The sequence below is a fragment of the Ambystoma mexicanum genome, chromosome 6p (assembly GCF_040938575.1).
Source record: "Ambystoma mexicanum isolate Mex_15411 chromosome 6p, UKY_AmexF1_1, whole genome shotgun sequence".
Classification (NCBI taxonomy): Eukaryota; Metazoa; Chordata; class Amphibia; order Caudata; family Ambystomatidae; genus Ambystoma; species Ambystoma mexicanum.
Genome location: NC_090935.1, coordinates 198,507,100 through 198,526,336, shown reverse-complemented (window position 1 = coordinate 198,526,336; position 19,237 = coordinate 198,507,100). Strand labels below are relative to the sequence as shown.

Below are 19,237 nucleotides of genomic sequence, written 5' to 3'. Positions count from 1 at the left end.
ATGGACGTCAGAGTCGTCATCCAGGCTGGACTCATAGGCAGCCAGAGACAAGATGGTCTGTAGCACTTGGGGGTTTTCGTGGCCTACCACCCCACGACCCCCACTTGTGCCGGGTTGATGTAGTGGTAACAACCCTGTGTCTGGCATGACAACACCATCCTCCACCTCCATTGCGTCATCACCTGAAAAATAGAGACAAAAAAGGTCACTACACATGTCAGAAGCACACAACACACACACACCGACAACAAACGCATCAGGCAGACATGTGACACACAACATATAACCTGGCATGCATGCTGGGTCAACTTTGAATTGCTTCTGTGATCAGACCTGTTGAAAGGTGGCAGTTTCCATGGAAGTGGGTCTATGCAGTGCAGAAAATGTGTACGCCACTCACTACCTACATGTACAAGGACTCCATGCTGTGTGCCAGGAAATGTGAAGGCAGTGCAAGGTCAAATTCAGGCATCACGTGCATTGTGCATTCAATGTGTACCATATCTAGAAGCCAAGCACCCCTCCACCCCAGTACAAAAGCAGGGATGCCTAGCATGGTATCAAAAGGCTGACCATACACCTGTGTATTGACAGGCAGTGTTGACTGGCATCAACAGCTTAATGTGATTCAAATGACAACACTGCAAATGATGATGGGACAGTTAGCAGGACACATGATGAAAACTCTGGAGGCCGCCCACGTGTGAAGAAGACACAACAACAGTTGGACAGAGTCATTGGCCATTGAACAGGCTGAGGCCTGTGAGCCACACAGAATGTCAGACCCTAAACATGTGTGCAACGCAGTACTGAGCCACAGTTGACATGGGAAGGCTGATGAGATGCCATGCAATGTATGTCACCCAGGACTTGTATTACAGTGATCAGCCAGTCAAGGACACATAGGGGCATGCGTGCAATGCACATGGAGCATCAATGGGCACTCATGTCCCTGTGGGACATCTGACCTATGCACAGTACAAGTGAGATACCCTGCATCAAGTACTAAGGCTGTACCACACGGCATATGTCTGGCAGATTGTACGTTAGTATCTACACAGGACGCATGAACAGGAAAGTACACATTAGCAAGATTGAAGCAGACCAGTGCAAAGGTGGAACTGGGGCGCAGAGTGGCGGAGGAGGGGCAAGGGAGCATGCCTACATGGAGTCCCCGCATGCAGGCAGAGGAGACATGCACGTCAGTCATGCAATGACATTGTGCCTGGGCTGAGAGGAAGGTCACCCCACGCCACATGCAAAAGGGCCAGTGAGCTGGAACATGGACCGGAGGGGCATACTTGTAACCAGCATGTCAGTAGGGTGCAATAGTGGTGATCCGGACAGTCCCCGTCTGCTCCACATGTCCACCATCCAGCAGAGCAGACATGCATAACGGAAGCATTGCATTACTTACACATCAGAACCATGTACACATCACATGTAGTGGCAATCATTCACAACACATCCCACAAGTGAAACACACACGTCCTCAACAAACACGCATCAACACTCACTGGACTGGGCATCAAAGTCCAGCATCTCTCCCACTCCTTCGACCAATTCAGGTGGTATGAACTCTGCAATGAGTGCCTCATGCGGAGTGAGCTCTTCCTCCTCTGGTGCAGGCCCACCGCCAGTCACCAGAGTCAAGTTGTAATTAGAGGCACGCTTAGGCTTAGTGCTGCGTTTGATGTCATTCCAACACTTTTTGCACTCTTGCGCCGTGCGCACCTCATGGCCGAATGAACTGACATGTTCCGCAACATGCTTCCAGTGGGTGTCACGTTGGGGAGCCGTAGTTTGACTATTGGCACCCACTAGCATGTCACGGCTGTGGCCCCGCACGTAGCCCACAAGGAAGTCCAGTTCCTGCTTGCAGAAAGGCTTCTTCCTCGACGTGCAGGAGGTCGTGGCTGTGTGTGGGGTCCCAGCCTGTGCTGCAGGTGCAACCTTCCTCCTCTTGGACTGTGGCGCAGACCCTGGCTGGCTAATGCCGCCCTGACCAGTATGGCCAGTGGGTTCGGTGGATTGAGCCAAGGGAGTGGCAGGTGGAGGGTTGACCAAAGGCCTGACTTGTGTCAGTGGCATCTGGGTGCCCTCTAATGGACCCTGCGCAGCAACATCAGCTGTGGCAGGGTCATTGACCGCAACGGTCCTGGTTGGCAGACTCACAACCGGGGTGTTGTTGGGTGCATCTGTCCCTGCACTTGCCAACACCCGGCTGTTCGGGCAGCAGATGACATAACTGCCCCAGGGACCCGTGTCTTGGTCTGAGCAGCCCGGCCTGCCCCTATGGTTTCCCTCTTGGCCTGTTGGAAATCTACCAAGGGCTCCTCAAGTGCCAACGCAGCCTGCGCTGGCAGACCCTGAGCCTGCGTGGCGGTGCCCACAGCGGCACCTACAGCTACCACTACCCTTGGGCCTGTGGCAGTCGATGGAACAGACTGCCGGGTCACACGGGTGCCAGTGCCAGATGCAGAAGCTGCATCCCCCGGAACCACAGGGGGTGGTGGCATGACTGCACCGACACATGGCAAAACATTGTGCTCAAGTGGCGCACCCCTGCCTCTTCCCCCTCTGTGGCCGCCCTGGACACCCTGGAGTCCCCTACTCCCTGGTCACCACGGCCACGTCCTCGACCACGCCCGCCATGAGGAGTACGCCCAGCTGAGGCGCCCCTCACCTTTGGTGTCCTCCCAACCATGGCACAGATGTAGTAGTGCCGGCACAGATGGAGTAGTGCCAATGGGAGGTGTACACCACAATTGACCTGGGAAGCAAGATGTTAACAGCCCCCCTGCACCTGCAAGGCTGTATGTGACCCCGGTGATGTAGCGACGGGTCACGCAACGCTCAGGCACCCCAAAACTGCAGTAAAACCGTGCACGCAACCCTGCAGCCTACGTGCGTGGATTCAACCTCCTGCAGTACACGGTGGCACCCAGTAACACGAATAACGCGTACGTTTGGGACACGCAGGCTACTATGACATCGAAAATGGGTGCGAAACACAGGGGCACCCGCAGTGGGAAAAATAGCGTGTGCGACTCACCGTCTGACTAGCGCGATGCAGAAAAACACACATAGCCAATACCCCAGAAAAAAGAAGAGATACGTCCTTGATAACTGTGAAGTCGTGATGGACCGCGAAACAACAGGAAGCAGCAACACACGTCGGTCTCCACGAAAGGCACGTGCAGCGAACTGCTGGCCCCGCTCACCTTTAACCCGTGCTGAGGGAAACGCCCGCGTGCGTCACTTCAATTACGCGTATGGGCCCTTTCCTCGGATTACACGCAGACGTGCAGTTTTTCATGCGCGCTGAAACGCCCATGCATGCCTGCGCGCATAATGTCACAGAGGCGCTTGCGCTTGAAGGGCCTTCTGTCCAATGAAACTGCATATGCGTGCAGACGCGCTTACGCGCTAAGGGCCTTTCCTCGAATTACACGCTGACGTGCAGAATTTGACAAGCCAAATCACTCCGTATCAAGCTGGCCACGCGTAAGCACACGGAAGACCACGCTCCTGCCAGAAGGCCGAATTACTGCCCCCCAGAGCCCCGAGCTCCCACCTGCCATCTGCTGCTGACTGACTGCCTGCTGCCCACGTGCCCTGCCATTTGCTGCCTGCACATCAGCCAGGGGTGCTGTTGCTGTGACCACCCCTGCTGGAACCGAAGACTCCCGACTGGGATTCCATCCCTCCACAGCCCAGCCCCAGGACCCAGTTGCCCACCCACTCCTGCCTCTGGGGTTGTCATGTCGGGCACTGCAACATCTGGCACCACTGACAACCCCTGGCCAGAGAGGCAGAGGGGCACCAGCTTCACTGCAACCGAAGTTGGTGTTCTGGTGGAGCAAGTCCTGGGGCAGTATGCTGCCCTCTTCGGAAGTTTCTGCGCCGACAAGAAGGACGGACTCGGATCTGGACGGACATCGTGACTGCCATCAACGCAGAGGGGGTGGCAGTCCGCGACTTCCAACATGTCAAGAAGCGCTGGGAGGACTTCAGGTCCAGGACCCTCAACAAGGCCCGGCGCCTCTTGAAGGCAGCGGATGCTAAGGGGCGCCGGGGCCACTTGTGGGAAGATCAGATGAGGGTCCTGGAACGCATATCCCCAGCGCTCCACGTCCAGGTCCTTGAGAGTCGAGCGGTAAGTGTACATGCATCATGATTGTAAGCTGTGCGTGTGGTGATGTGCCAGTAGTGTGCAGGTTGCACATCTGTTTGTATGGGGCCGAGTATGGGTGGGGGTGTACAGGGCCGTGAGGCTAACACATGCGAGGGCTGTCATGTGTGAGACATGGATGGTGCTTGTGTGTGTAGGCTTGCATGCCAAATGCAGTTGTGTGCACACACATGTTTGGATGAATGTGTATGTAAGTAGGCATGTTCGTGATGTCACGTATGTATGTTGTTTTCAGCTGCATGTATCAGCACTGTGTACATGTGCATGTGTGTGTATTTGACAAGGGTGCAACAGTGATGCAACATGGATGCATGTGACAGCGGGATGTGGAGGCCTGATTGGCAGATGTGACATGGATGCCCATCTGAACACTGCGACAGTTGGCAGAGGTGTACACATGCATGCAAGTGTGGTGGTGTGCGTGCATGTGTAGTGCACTTCCTTTGTTGCATGTGATGTCTGGCTCACCTTTGCCTGCTCATGCTGTTGTATGTGTATGGATGATGCTGGCAGTTGCGATATGGCTGTGGTATGGCTCATGTGTGCAAGTTGAAATGACATGTGTGTTGGGGATTGTGATGGCATGTCTGAGGTTTGCCAATGCCACTCATGTACAACTGTCATGTGTTTATGTGTCCATTGTACAGTGCCCTGATGCCTGTGTTTTATTTCTCCCTGTCTGCAAGGTCACCCTCCACACCAGTCACTGATGTGCCTGGGACATCACGTCGACAGGGACATGTAGTCGTGCAGCCGCGGGGTCGCCAATGTAGTCGCCAACACAGCAAGGACCCCTGGTCCTTGGGTCCCGCAGGGGTCAAGCCCGGCAACGCGGTCGCCGCGCGCAACTGCAGTATACTGAGTGGGAGCAAGACATGACTGCCAATTCAGAACGGCACGGGGCAGCAATGGAGATCATCGCTGAGAGCATGGAGCGTGTGGCCCGATCTGTGCCCCCCCCTGCTATGCAGGTGCTTCTCCAGCAGCAGGCGGCACGGTCCACGGCCCGCTCGCTGAGGCTGGGCATGGCGGCCTCAGACAGGGCACGTGGGTGTTGAGCAGCACCCTGTACCTCCCCCTCATGGGTGCCTCCCCTCCCCCCCGGGTCGTATGTGGCCATTTTTTATTTTTCTTTTAGTTTCGTTAGTTAAGTTTCTGTTTGATAGTTAGTTTAATTAGGTAATGTAGGTTTTTCATAGTTAGTATAATGAGTTAATATAGTTTAAAATTGCTTGTCTATTGTGCTTTCATGTGACGGTGCGGTGCTTTGTGGCTTTTGAAGGCATCCACTGTCTGTTCCAGCTGAGCCCTTCAGGCTTGTCTTGTGTATGTGTTTGCTGCTTGGGGTCCTTGACTCACATATGCCACTCCTGCCTCCCTTATCCATGTTCTCGCAAGGATGGTTCGGTGTGACAACCTATTACACAAGGGTTTTGGACTGTCATATCTGTGTGACTTGTGTTGACACACCTAGTGGGGATGAATGTGGTGTTATTGTCCACTGTTCAGCTTTTGCTAGTTGGGGTGTTTCATGATTAATGTGTACATTCATTGCTATGCATTGTGCAGTATGTTTCTTATCTTTACTGTACACATGCTTGTTGCAATTCATGCCGTAGATAGTGTGTTCCACACTTTGGATGTGAAAGACGGACTGATGGTGTGATTTCTGATGTAAGTCTCTGACATGGTCAAGTAATGAGATGCCTGAAGAGACACACACAGATGACTTTGAAGCATTAATCATGTGTTTCATGCCCTTTCTGCAGGGGGATGAGCCTCCAGAGCACCTTTGCCAGCAGACATGGCCCATTGGACGACGGAATTCTGGACACGTTTGTTGGTGCCCACATGCACATGTGTGCACAAGCAGAGGCACAGGGATTGCAGACCTACATCCTAGAACTTCTGACGTGTTCCAAGGAACTCCAGGCAAGGTGAGCAGCACAGGGGGGCCACAACACAGCAAAGCTTGCACCAGGTGAGTTGCACATGCAGGCTTAGCCACAGCACTGAGGGTGAGCTTGGACGAATATTGGTGTTGAAGCACACAATGCAGCTCAGATGTGTTGGTGGACTGATGGCTGTTGATTGTAAGGTTGTCTGGGACACCTGCAGGGGCAGGGGCACATACCCTCCGGTACACCAAGGTCCATTGAGGCACTTGTATCAACCATGTAGCCTTCCGAGACATGGAAAGGTGCAGCTCACAGGGACATACAGCAAGGGACATACTCGGGTGCAGTGCATTTCATTTCCATGTACATTTTGATACATGCACTGCCAACTTTGTTTCGGTCATGGTGGAACACGACTTGTTCTGAAGTCATGCCTTGCTAAATGGTTCGGTCTGCTTACCCAGGGAACATTGCATGTTGTGTGAATTGTGACACATTGGTGTTCCATTTGCCACGCACCCACCGGCGGCTGACTTACTGCATTGACTGTGTATGACCCATCACAGGGGTAATGTTATATATGGGTACAAAGCATCTACACCAGATTGTCTGTTTGTAACGTAGTTTGTTGCTATTGGGCATGTTTGGTGGTGTGTTTTTGTGTAATGGGCACATACAGATTATTAACTGTGGCTCTCTTTGCAGCATTGCAGTGCTCCTGTAACCGGACCTGAGAGTGCGCAGGCAGGAGGCCAGCACTCAAAACCAGAGCTAAGTGTCTTGTTGTTTTTCCTTCAAACTGCTCTGCATAGACTTGCTGGGGGGTGCACTAATGCATGGATGAATGTGTAATTCAATTTGGTATGTTTGTTTTCCTCTAATCACCCGGAGTCCTATCCAATTTTAAACCCTGTACCCTCTACCCGGTGTTCCTGCTTCCCGTACCTATCCAAGCAACATTCCCTAACCCTCTTTCCCCGCTGGGGTTGCGGATGCCTGTGTAAGTCCCAAACTTGCAGGCGCCAAAACCCTAGAGGGGGTGGTTGGTTCGTGCCACTCCTAAGCCTGGACTACAGAAGGCCATGACAATAATGTCCAAGTTTGTTCGGATTGTGTATGTGTTCATGCAGGTAGTACATTTTCGTGCATTCCCTACTTTCATGTGTCATTCCTCCTCCCCTCTCCTGCCACTCATTCCAGTTATCCAGTGTGCCAACACCTGTCCCGACTGCATATCCCTGACCCTCCTTCCCCACCAGGGTCTCAGAGGCCTGTGTGAGTTTGACCTTGCAGGCACCCGGGACACGGTGGGGGTGGTTGTTTCGTGACACTCCCGCTCCTGTACACGGGACCTGTGACAGTACACATCCGTTCATGGTGCATCATTCTATGTTACGTACCACACATGGTTCACATCCTGTTGTGACATTGTTTTACTGTGCTACCTTGGTTGTTACATCATTGTGGTAGTACTTGTCCTTTGTGAGGTACTGCTACGTCAAGTCATCTACTGGAGGGTGTTCTGGTTCGTTTTTCTGGCTTTGATTTTGTGATTTCGCAAATGAGGGTGGACTCTGAGGGTGCAGGCACCTTTTTACACACAAGGTGGGAGATGATGACGAAGGGGAAGGGTGATCCTGTGGCCAGGTGAAATTGAGGGTTGAAGGCTCCATGACCCAGGTGCAGTTGTTCAGTGGGTCATGGTCATTTGTGAGGGAGGGGGGGGGGTTTGTTGTTGATAGTTGCCTTGCCCTGCAGTGTGATGGGAACCCTGACATTGTAATGGTGGTATCCTATGTACATGTTGTGTTCTGCTGATCAATGCCTGTTCATGTGTTGTGTTTACCTTTCAGGTGTGAGGGGATAGTTGTGGTTTGATATGCTGGGGTGTACACATGGTGAATGTTCACATGTGATGTGTAGAGGACACTGATGGTCACTTGATTGCACATGCATATGTTGAGTGCATGTCCTTACTGACCCACACACTTGCACTATGATGCACTACATGTACAACCACCCTTGCATATCCACGTGTACACTCTGTTTGCCTTCTGGTGCCCACTGTGTCCCTGCAGCACATGTTCTGTGACCAATTATGGATCCTGTACATGCCTAATTTGCTTTTTGATGTGGTCTGTCGCTTAGATATGATGCTCAGGGTGTGCATCACACACAATGGCTGTTCACTGTGCTGTGCGCTGAGCAGTGTGTTGCAGGAGTTGGACACAGCACACAGAAGCTGCAGTGTTGATTTTGCAATGCACAATGTGCATGCAGACAGGCATTCATTGTTATGTTACGTCTACAACTTTTGTAATGCATTTGGAAATGACTTATTTTGGGTGGGAGGTTGTTGGTCAGTCATTTCATCTGATTCCATTTCAGGCATCATTGTCTGATGCCACTGTACATTTTTGACATGGCAATGTGTACCTTATTGGTACTGTGTTGGTGTATGTGTATTGCTTGCCATGTCATGTTGTGGTTTGGGAGGGTTTGAGTGACATAACAGTGATGGCCATGGCCTGTTTTGCAGGTGTGTGTGATTCACACCTTGCATGTCAGGGTCATCCGCTTCTCAAAGCAACTAGCTGGGGGTAGATCTCTCTCCGCGGCAGGGGCCTCCCTCTGGAACAGCCTTCCTGCCTCACTGGAACTTGAGGAGAACCATCTCCAGTTCCGGAAGCACCTCAAGACCTTCCTCTTTGCTTCTGCTTTCTCTCTGCCTCTCCCTTGCAAAATTCTTCACTGGAACTGCACTGGATCTGCAACTGGGCCACTCTCACCGACCTCGGTCCCTGGCCCAGCCACTCTCCACTTGCATTGCCTCCCTGGCAACCCCTGCACTGCGGGACTGTCTCTGTATACCTACAGACCCCCCTTCCCAGCACTTGTCTGCACTTACCTTTGAAGTTGCCACCAGCTGGCCTATTTATTTGTTTTTTAGTCTACTTACCCTGTACTGCACTCCCCCCTCCCCTTCCCCTTGCACTTTTCCCTTCCCCCTACCCCTGCCCTTGCACAATCTAAATGACACCTGGCCTAGTAGTATCGTTGTCTGTCTTCCCTTGTTCCCCCCTCCCTGCCTCATCGCACCTTGAAATACTTGTGTATAGGCACGTTACAAATGCCATATCATGTCATGCCATATGTATGCCTTTTGGTCACACAGGATAGCTTGTGTTTAAGTAGCTAGGGATGCAGACAATGTGGCACTTCCATGGCAACTATCTCAGGGTGGTAGGGTTGTGACAGTTGACTGTCTCTTTGTCATCATCGATTGTCACCTGGTATGTGCCAGGCCTGTGTGCACTCCACAGGAGTGGGAGTTTAGGTGAAAAATGTGGCCACAAGCTGGGTCCGGGCTTCCTCGCCACGTGCCCTGTCCCCTCCCATGGGAAGCGCCTGTGCCTGTGGTTGGGGATGTGGGGGCACCACCATGTCCACTTGTACACCCTGCCGTGTTGCAACATTGTGCAGGACACATGCTGCCACAATGATCCTGCACACTACTGGGGGTGCATAGAGTAGCTGCCCGCCAGAGCGGTCAAGGGAGCGGAAACATGACTTGAGCACTCCGAATGTGCGCTCCACTATGGCCCTGGTTGCAATATGGGCGGCGTTGCATCTTACCTGGGGTGGTGTGGTGGGGTTTCGTATTGGCGTCATCATGTGGTTGCTCAGAGGGTAGGCACTGTCCCTTGGGGAGGTGTAAATGGTTGTGATTATTGGGGTTTGTGTATTTGTGTGTGTGTGTGTGACATGCATGCATGTGCAAGGGCATTTGTACTCACCTAGGAGCCATATGTTGCCATGCTGACCAGCTTCCAGGGTCCGGCTCAGGGCGGACATTCTGTATATGAAACTGTCATGGGTGGAGCCAGGGTAGTTTGCATATACAGAGGTGATGATTCCCTTTGCATCGCATACCACCTGTACATTGATGGAATGCCAGTGCTTGCGGTTTCGGTAGATGTGCTCAGTGTCCCTAGGTGGACGTAGGGCCACATGGGTGCAATCTATGGCACCAAGCACTTTGGGGAAGTGTGCCACCCTGAAAAAATCCAGGACAACGGCCTGCCTTTCTGCGGGTGTTCTGGGCATGTATATGTGCCTGCGGACTGAGGGGCGCGCTGTCATGATTGCCAGTACCTGGTGTAGGCAGCGTGACTGCGTGGCCTGTGAGACCCCCTCCACTATGGCAGTAGTCCGCTGAAATGACCCAGTGGCCAAAAAAGGCAGGACATTGAGCACCTTCTCCAAGGGGCTCAATGCTTGGGAGCAAAGGGTGGGGGATGTAAGGTCATCTTCCCACTCCCTGACCAGGTCTAGGATGATATGGGGTGGAAACCTATACCTGCCGTAGACCTGGTCGTCAGGCATCCCAAAAAGGCTTGTCCGTGGTGCGAAAATGCGTGCCCTGGCTATTCTCCTCCTCCTGCGGTGTCCCACGATCAGTGCTGCGACAAATGGGGCATTCATCGTAGCTGTATGTACGTGTTTGTTGTTTGCGCGCACTTTTATACTGTGCGCGGGGACGCTTCCGTCTGCCTTCGTGTGGCGGATGCATTGACGCCTGTGTGCGTCTTTTGCCATGCGCGAGTTTCCCGTATTCGAATCCATGAACACGGGTTGTTCGCGTGTGTGTGGGCGTTCCGTTGAGTTCCCTGCAGTACTTCCCCAGTTACGCCTTCTTTTTCACGCGTCATTCCCCATTCCGCGTGTTACGCCCACTGTCCCGCCCACTTTGGTTGTGTGCTCCGCGCTATGTGCGCTTTTGCTGTGCGCGTAGCGCACGCCGCGTGTGCCCGCGTGCGCCCGCATGCACCATGGCAGGATTTGGCGCACGGACAACGGGAAACACGCGCAGCGTCTTCCTTGAATCGCACGCGTGCACGTGCGCTGGGTTTCTCACGCTTGCGCCACCTTGCGCCTGCTTGCGCTGGGATTTTCGGCGCACGTTTGCTCTATGAATCGACGCCTAAGACGTGGCCCTTTTAATGTTCCGTTAGAAAGCTTGGGAACATCAATTTTGATAAATCATCTGCTGCTAGTCTACTGGGATGATGTGAATGATGCGTATTGGAAATTGCGTGAGAGAGTCTGGCCCATACTGGGCTGTAGCCTTTTTAGGATTATATGTGGTCTTATATCTTCACTGTAGCTGTGAGTGGTGGTTGTGCATAATCAACCTCCACCTACTAAAGGTGTTGCAGGCAAGTGATAGAGTTTTGAAACACATGCAGCACCGGAACACGCTTTTTGAGGAGTTATTAGAAATGCTAGAGATGTTCGGAGAAGCTTTTCACTAGTTGTTTACAGATGTGGTGCTCGTATCTCCAATAGTACCACATGGATGGGTAAGAGACGTCCCAAGATCCTTTCTTTCTGATGCACTGCATCTGTCAGAGGTTTTCATCCACTTCATCCTTGGGTACTAATAGTGTCTTTATTTGGATAAAGACATTACAGCATTTCTCAAATAAAAAACAAATTAAATGGGATATGAAGCTTGGGAACATCAATTATGATACATCATTTGGTGTGAGTTTCCTGTGATGATGTGGATGATGCATATTGGAAATTGTACGAGATGGTCTGGTCTATACTGGGCTGCAGTCTGTTTTGCGTTATATGCTGTCTTTTATCTTCACTGTAGTTGTCAACAGTGCTTGTTCATAATGAGCTTCCGCCCATTAAAGGTGCTGCTAGCAACAACCAGAGTTTTCAAACACTGGCAGCACTGAAACTTCTTTTTGTAGAGTTATTAAAAATGCTAGAGAGGTTCAGAGAGGAAGCGTCATTCTTTGTGGTATTATCTTGTTAGAGTTGTAATTGTTTGTTATGTTACATTTTGCTCACCAGTTGGACATTTGAGCATGTGTAACATTGTGTAAGGAAACAGTAAGACATTACTCTTGTAGTTTTCCATCAGAAAGTTTGGGATCATCAATTATAATAAATTATTTGCTGTGTTTTTCCTGGGATGATGTGGATAATGTGTATTAGAAATTGCATGATATGGTGTGGACCATATTGGGCTGCAGCATTTTATGGCTTATATCTGGTCTTATATCTTTACTGTAACTAACCTCATAGTAGTTGTGATTAGTCTGGGGCCCTTAACGTCCGCAGGGCACCTGACCTCCCAAACCCAACTAGCCCAGCTCATATCTACTCTCAGCACTTTCCTTGGCTCACCCTCTGCCCTGGAGGTTCACACTTACACATAACGTAGTTCCAGGCTGTGTATCACTCTTCAACAAAAGCACTTCATCTGTGGCTGACCCATGAGTTCGGACTCCCCAACACTTACCCCCTCTGCTCATTTACTTGTTGCACTTGCACGTTCTGAATACTTACAAGGCATAGCAGGTTTGTCCTCTTGTCCTTTTTCCCTCCACTGCTCTTATTAAATATTGTGTTTTGGAATGTATTTAATTTTCTTGCCCCCCCTCGCCATGTGGGCGCTTTGAAACAATATTTTACTTGCTGTATAAGTGCCAAACAAACAAACAATAAATAAATAAATAGCTGTCAGTCATGGTGGTGATGAATCAATCTACAGTTATTAGAAATTCTAGAGAGGTTTAGAAAGGCTTCGTTTTTTGTGGCATTGTCTTATTACAGTTTTCATTTTTGTTGTTTTATGTTTTCATCACCAGTTGATATTTGAATATGTCTAACATTGTGCAGGAAAACAGTAAGATGTGACCCTTCTAATGTTCCATTTTTTATTTGTTGAGGCATTGGGCCTCATTGCTAATTTGGTGGTAGCCTTGCCGGTAAAATCGGCAGGCTGCCGCCAAACGTGCAATTTTTTTTCCGGCACCCGTGAATGGGCAAATACTGGATCATTACGGCACACCAGACCCGGTAATTGCCCATTTGCGGGCACCAGAAAAAAATGCTCTCCATTCCCATTGACCCCATTAGGGGTCAATGGGAATGCGGAGGTCGGATGCACCGGCACCATTCGTCAAGGGTGCCGGTGCATCTGACAGGCTCCTCTCGCGGGTGCCGGTTCGCCCGCCAGGTCAGAACTGGTGGACGGGAAAGCACCTGCGAGCAGAACTCGTACTTTGCCGATCCGGTAACAAATAAATCGGCAGATTTACCGCTACCAGACCGACACTTATAATGAGGCCAAATTGTCTTTTTCATGTTGTTATATTTATTGTTTTGCATATTCCTCCCCGGTTGCACATTCCAACATGTCCGAACATGAGAGTACCAGCATTAATGACGTTATCATTTGATTTCTGAATTCATTGCCACTGAGGAAGAAGGCAACTGGAATGAAAAGCACTGCTGAGTGTTGGTGCTTCTTTAAAGTTAAAAAACACTGTTCCAGAAAAGAGGCAGAGGAGATACTTTGCACATTCTGCAACAAAACTCCAATGTTCCATCTCAAAAGCCTGGGAATATATATTACGATTAATCATCTTTTTTTTCATATATAGAACGCTTCCTTGCGCAGGAGCCATGCTTATCTTCTCTGTATAGTTCCAATTTTAGTATATGTGCTGCCGAAGCAAGCACATGATTAATCATCTAGCGTCAGTCCACTGGGATAACGTTGATAATGACTATCAGAAAGCGCACAAACATAATAAAAGTAAAATGCATTAGTTCCATTCTTTGTGTAGATCGACATCAGCACTTCCTGTCACCTTTGGAACAATACTACAAACAGCAAATATAGAATCAACTTCAGCAGCAGTGTCAAATGCACATACTCCTGATTTTTCCATAATGCAAGTCATGTGTAGACGATGTCTTGAATGGGTAGTCAAGGGAGGTCCCGCATTTAAGGAATGGCAGATGTTAATCACTGAATAACAGATTACCTGTCATTCTTATTTTTGTTCTTAAGTGGCACATTTTGATGCCCCCCATTTATTTCTAAAACTAAATAAAACATAAAAATAAAAAATGAAATATATGTTGCTTTTTATTTTAATTCCCTTTGTTACATGTTTCATCCTTACGTATTTTCCCCTATTCCACCCCCTCTCTTTCCGTCCCCAAACACACCCCTTTTAAGGGACACCTTTTAAGTTACAAACATAGATAAAATTGAACACAGACTGCTATAATACATTACAATATTGATTGTTATTTTTTCTATGCAATTTTAGTAATTAAAATCTCCCAATTGTTTGTTTGTAGCCATGGTTACACTGTTAACAGGGGCAGTAGTTCAGCCACAACTAAAAGCACTCCAGTCGTTGCTCGTCTTAACCGTGCACGCACAGTCCTGCAATTCATTGGCTGATGCTGTAGCTGCGGCTACAAATAATAATATAAATAAAGATATACTCTGTGTCTGTGTATATGTGCATTTCACATATACATATTCAAGGAAAAAAAGCTTAGTTGCAGGGATGTTAAGGTGACCAATAGATTGTAACAAAATCTTTGAAATTCAAGGAACATATGTATTGCATTGTATTATTCTAAAACAAACAGTGGACATAGCCAACACATGTACAAACTGCTGAAGGTCAAAGGCCATACTAGTGGCCCATTTATATGTTAGACTATATAGTGGGGACAGCCAAAGATTGTGGCAACTGGCCAGTATTGCACTAGAGTTCATGGTTAGTACCTGATTACTGTATATAATATACAGTGGACACGGTTGAAAGCTGTATCCACTGGTAAAGGCCACCATCTATAGTTGGTAGCATGTTAGTGTTTTAAAATATTCATTGTAATGTTAGACCAACTGACAAAAATATAAAATAACAAAAATGACAACTCTAAAAATACAATGCCACAAAAAAATGTAGCCTCCTCTCTGAACTTCTCTAGCATTTCCAATGACTCATCCAATAGAGCGTTCCAGTTCTGCCACCATTCCAAATGGCAAAGAGATCATTCTCAACTAAAAAAAAGCAAACAAAAATTGCCATCCGTTACATAGCAACTAGTTTGAGATGTAATGCTCCTGTATTAAATAGCAACCATTGAAAAAGTGAACAGACTTTCTATGCCATTCCATGGCAGAAATATTTCTCATTTGTAAAATTCTGGTCTGTCTTCTGAGCAAATAAAGACATTATAATTACTTCTGTGTAATGGAACACAATCCTAATAGCAGTAAACCCACAGCCAGGGGGGGCATTCCCACATCAGATAGTGTCCCAGTGTCATAGTCATCGGGCCAAGGGCACAGAACTTACCGGGTCACACACACAGGGGGCCTGGATGGACACAGTCCTGGCACCTTTGGCACCAGGTTCATAAGGAACAATAAATAAGACATTAATTTGGGTCATAAATACCTTTATTATGGACATAGCACTTCAATGTGGGTGCACCGTGTATTTAACATTAGAACTTTCCTCTTTAAAGCAGCCCCACGTGCACACTTGGGTGGGGCTACTTGCTATTGGGTTGCCTGACACGTTCTGACTCACTAGGAGGGGCAGGGTGTGGCAGACAAGCCAAGCCTAGTGAGCGTGCCCACGAGCATAGCTATATAAGCTGCTCTGATCCCCGAGGCAGACACTTCACATTATTCTGCATTTACAAGCAGCGTAACGCTCACCGCTGCCTGGGATTCCACTTGCCTTTAGATGTCCAGTCAAATGCCTCCATACTTACCACCTGGGGGATCCTGCTCTCACCTGTGCGCATCTTCGTGGTCATCTCTGCACATCTTTTTCTTGGCACCGTGGCTCACCTTCATCTTCCGGAGAGCAGGCATCGTCATTTGGGCATCACGGCTCACCTTCAAACATCTCCTGGAACGCAGGCATCATCATCTGGCACTGTGGCTCGTCATCCATTCTTCAGGAATGCTGGAATCTTCATCCTGATACCGCAGCACGACGCGCTCCACCCGCGACCGCAGCACCTGCATATAAAACGAAAGGCAAGGTTAGACACTTCACAGACATTAAGTTTAAGGTTGCGCTACCTTCAAACCTTGCGCTTTCCATTTACCCATCACTTACCAGTTATTGGATATTGCGGTTTCATCCATCTTCATCTCGGCCACATTCCGCATCTCCAGAGCTGCTGTTGGGCCACAATTCCACCTATCTGGAAGAAAGCAGAAGAGAAAACGTTATTCAGGAATTAACAACATTGAGAGCAACAATACCAACACATAAAATAGAAAGAGGAACAGACAAGAGACATTAAGAGACACCACCAACCAGGAGGAGCATACTCGCAGCTGGACTGGACTATACCTATCAGGGATCAGTAAAGCAACTAGATCCCATCCACAAGTGCCCCTTGCCAGAAGTAGCAGGACGGAGAGCTCATCCTTCATACTTAGCAGGTGAGCCTTATGGGCCGGTACGTGGCCACAGAAATCGCACCTTGGGTTGAAAGGTTTGGGAGGTACAACAGTCACCGATCAGCGCACTCACGTTTTCTCATATCCATGCAGGAGCAGTACCACCAATTGTCACTGCCTGCAGCCTGTCCACAGGAGGAGAAACCTGAAGGGGGTGATCTAACCACTGGGAGGGCTGCAACCGTGCCCTAACGCCTCCACAGAGACCAGGTGAGCGTAACAGAACACAAAGCCTCTACAACTCTCTGCCTGGGCATTATGGAAACCTCAGAGACAGCTCTGTTGGCCCAACTACTGGGGGAATTACGGACTGAAGTACATGCTTCAAGACAGGGGACCAGTGCATTAAGTAGAGATCTTATTGTAACTCGAGAAAGAACTGGTGACTTGGCAAGACAGATGCTACAGGCACAAGCAGGACAGGTTCCCTGCCTGGGATAGCCCACACTTCTCCGCCACAGCAATCAACACTGATTCAGGTGGTTCTTCCTGGGGCAGTGCCTCTAGCCCTGCCCGAACACTTCAACGGTGATCCAAACAAGTTTGGCATATTCATGAACCAATGTCGCTTGCATTTTTTATGCAGACCAAGAGCCTTTCTTAATGATCAAGCCAAAGTTGCATTCATACTCTCTTACCTAGGAGGCAACGTGGTGGACTGGTCTATAACGTTAGTAACCCAAGATGATCATTTGCTTCGGAACTTTGCAGATTTCCAACATGAGATGGAGAAATTGTTTGCCTGACATACACAAGGACAAGCTCTGGACAATGAGTTATTGTCACTCAGAGGGGGAATCAAGATCTATTAACCTACATTGCACCTACAACTGACCAGAAGAGAAAAGACCTACGCTCTTTTATAGAGGGTTACATGGGGAACTTAAGGATGTGTTGGCTAAAGTTGAGAACGCACCGGAGGCGGTGCGGACTACATACACCTAACAGTGCAACTCGATCATAGGTTGCAGAATATGAAAATGGACCGAGTCAGAACAGAAGGAAGGACAGTGTTTGTGTGATCCCATGAGACCCACAATAAACCACATGAACAATCGGAACCAATGCAAATCGGTGGGCTACAGAGCCCTCTGAACAAGGTGGAAAGAGAGAAAAGAAGACAGCAATAACTCTGCTTATACTGTGGTAAAGCAGGTCATTTCCTCTCGATTGTCTAGTGAAACCTCCCAAGAAAATTGCTGGGGCAACGGACAAAAACAACGAGGAAGAAGAAGTACAGACCTCGGGAAACACCAATGCCCGGGAAGCATAGGGGTCCACTTATCTAGTGAGAAAAAGGAATGTGTTCAGACCTCACACCTAGTCCTTCCGGTACTTTTGGTGAATCACAAGCAGCCGTCAAAGATACATGCCTTGGAGGCATACATTGACAGTGGGGCAGTGGGAAACTACATTGACCAAGATCTGGCGATCCAAATAGGCCTTCCGCTTCAACAAAAGTAGAAATCAGAAAATGTCACTGCAGTGGATGGATCTCAGTTATCATCCGGCCCGGTGACACAGTACACCGAGAAAGTCAAGCTTCTGTTGCAGGGCGGGCATCAAGAGGACATTATCTTTGATCTCATTGGTGCTCTTGAGTTCCAGATGATATTAGGAATGCCTTGGCTGGAGACCCATAACCCTAGGTTCGACTGACGAAAGCGAGTTCTGGCCTTTTCTCAAGACTGTGCCGACACCTGTTACAACAAAGACGTCATCAACCTGAAACCCAAGAAAGGTATTGTGCTGGGCCTCACAAGCTCTTTACCACCTGAATATCTAGATTACCAGGATTTCTTCCAAAAAGAACAAGCCAACGTTGTGCCCCCGCATAGACCATATGATTGCCAAATCAACCTTGTGCACAGAGCCCAAATTCCCTGCATCTGGATGTACATTTTAACTGAGCAAGAAAACCAACATCTTAAAACCTACCTGGATCAGTATCTGGCAAACGTGTTTATCCGCCCATCCAAGTCCTTTACGTCCTCGCCCCTCTTCTTCGTGCATAAGAGCAATCAATCAGATCACAGTAAAGAACCAATACCCCTTACCACTGATACCAGAGCTCTTGGATCAGGTGAAACATGCTCAGATTTATACAAAGTTGGATTTGAGAGGGGCCTACCATCTTGTGAGAGGTAAAAAAGGAGACGAGTGGAAGACAGATTTTCACACAAAGTATGGCCTCTTCGAAAACCAGGTCATGCCTTTCGGGTTATGTAACGCCCCCTCCGTGAGTTATTGGACGTTTGCACACTTCTCTACATAGATGACATTCTTATCTACTCTAATTCCAAAGAATTGGTCATGTCTAAGCAGTCCTAGAGAAATTTCGACAACACCAGTTGTATGCCAAACTGGAAAAACATTTTTTCCATGTGACCGAAGTTCAGTTTCTCGGTTTCATGCTCGACTCCACAGGGCGTACATATGGACACACAGAAGTTGGACGCAATCCTCCAATCGCCCTCCCTAACATCCACGAAAAGAGTACAAAGTGTGCTAGGCTTCGCTAATTTCTATCGCCGATTTATACCTGGGTTCTCACAATTTTTTCACTTCCTTGCAAGAAATTCCATTGGCCCGCAGAAACTGAAGAAGCCTTTCAGAAGCTGAAACTCGCATTTACCACAGCACCAGTTCTTCGACACCCTCGACCAGACCTACCATATGTGGCTGAAACAGACGCTTGAAACATAGCCATGGAAGCGGTGTTCTCCCAAAGGGACCCAGAAACAGGACAGTTACATCCCGTAGCATTCTGGTCCCGCAAATGTTCTGCCCCCGAATTGAAATACTCGATCACGGATAAAGAACTAT

The 19,237-nt window shown here is 49.0% G+C and overlaps 1 non-coding gene across 1 annotated transcript; it reads right to left on the bottom strand.

Annotated features, from left to right (window-relative positions):
- Positions 1–13,531: 13,531 nt before the first annotated feature.
- On the bottom strand, positions 13,532–13,638 carry LOC138512379 (U6 spliceosomal RNA). The gene has a single exon (XR_011281220.1). It is a non-coding gene; the product is annotated as a U6 spliceosomal RNA (small nuclear RNA).
- Positions 13,639–19,237: the final 5,599 nt, after the last annotated feature.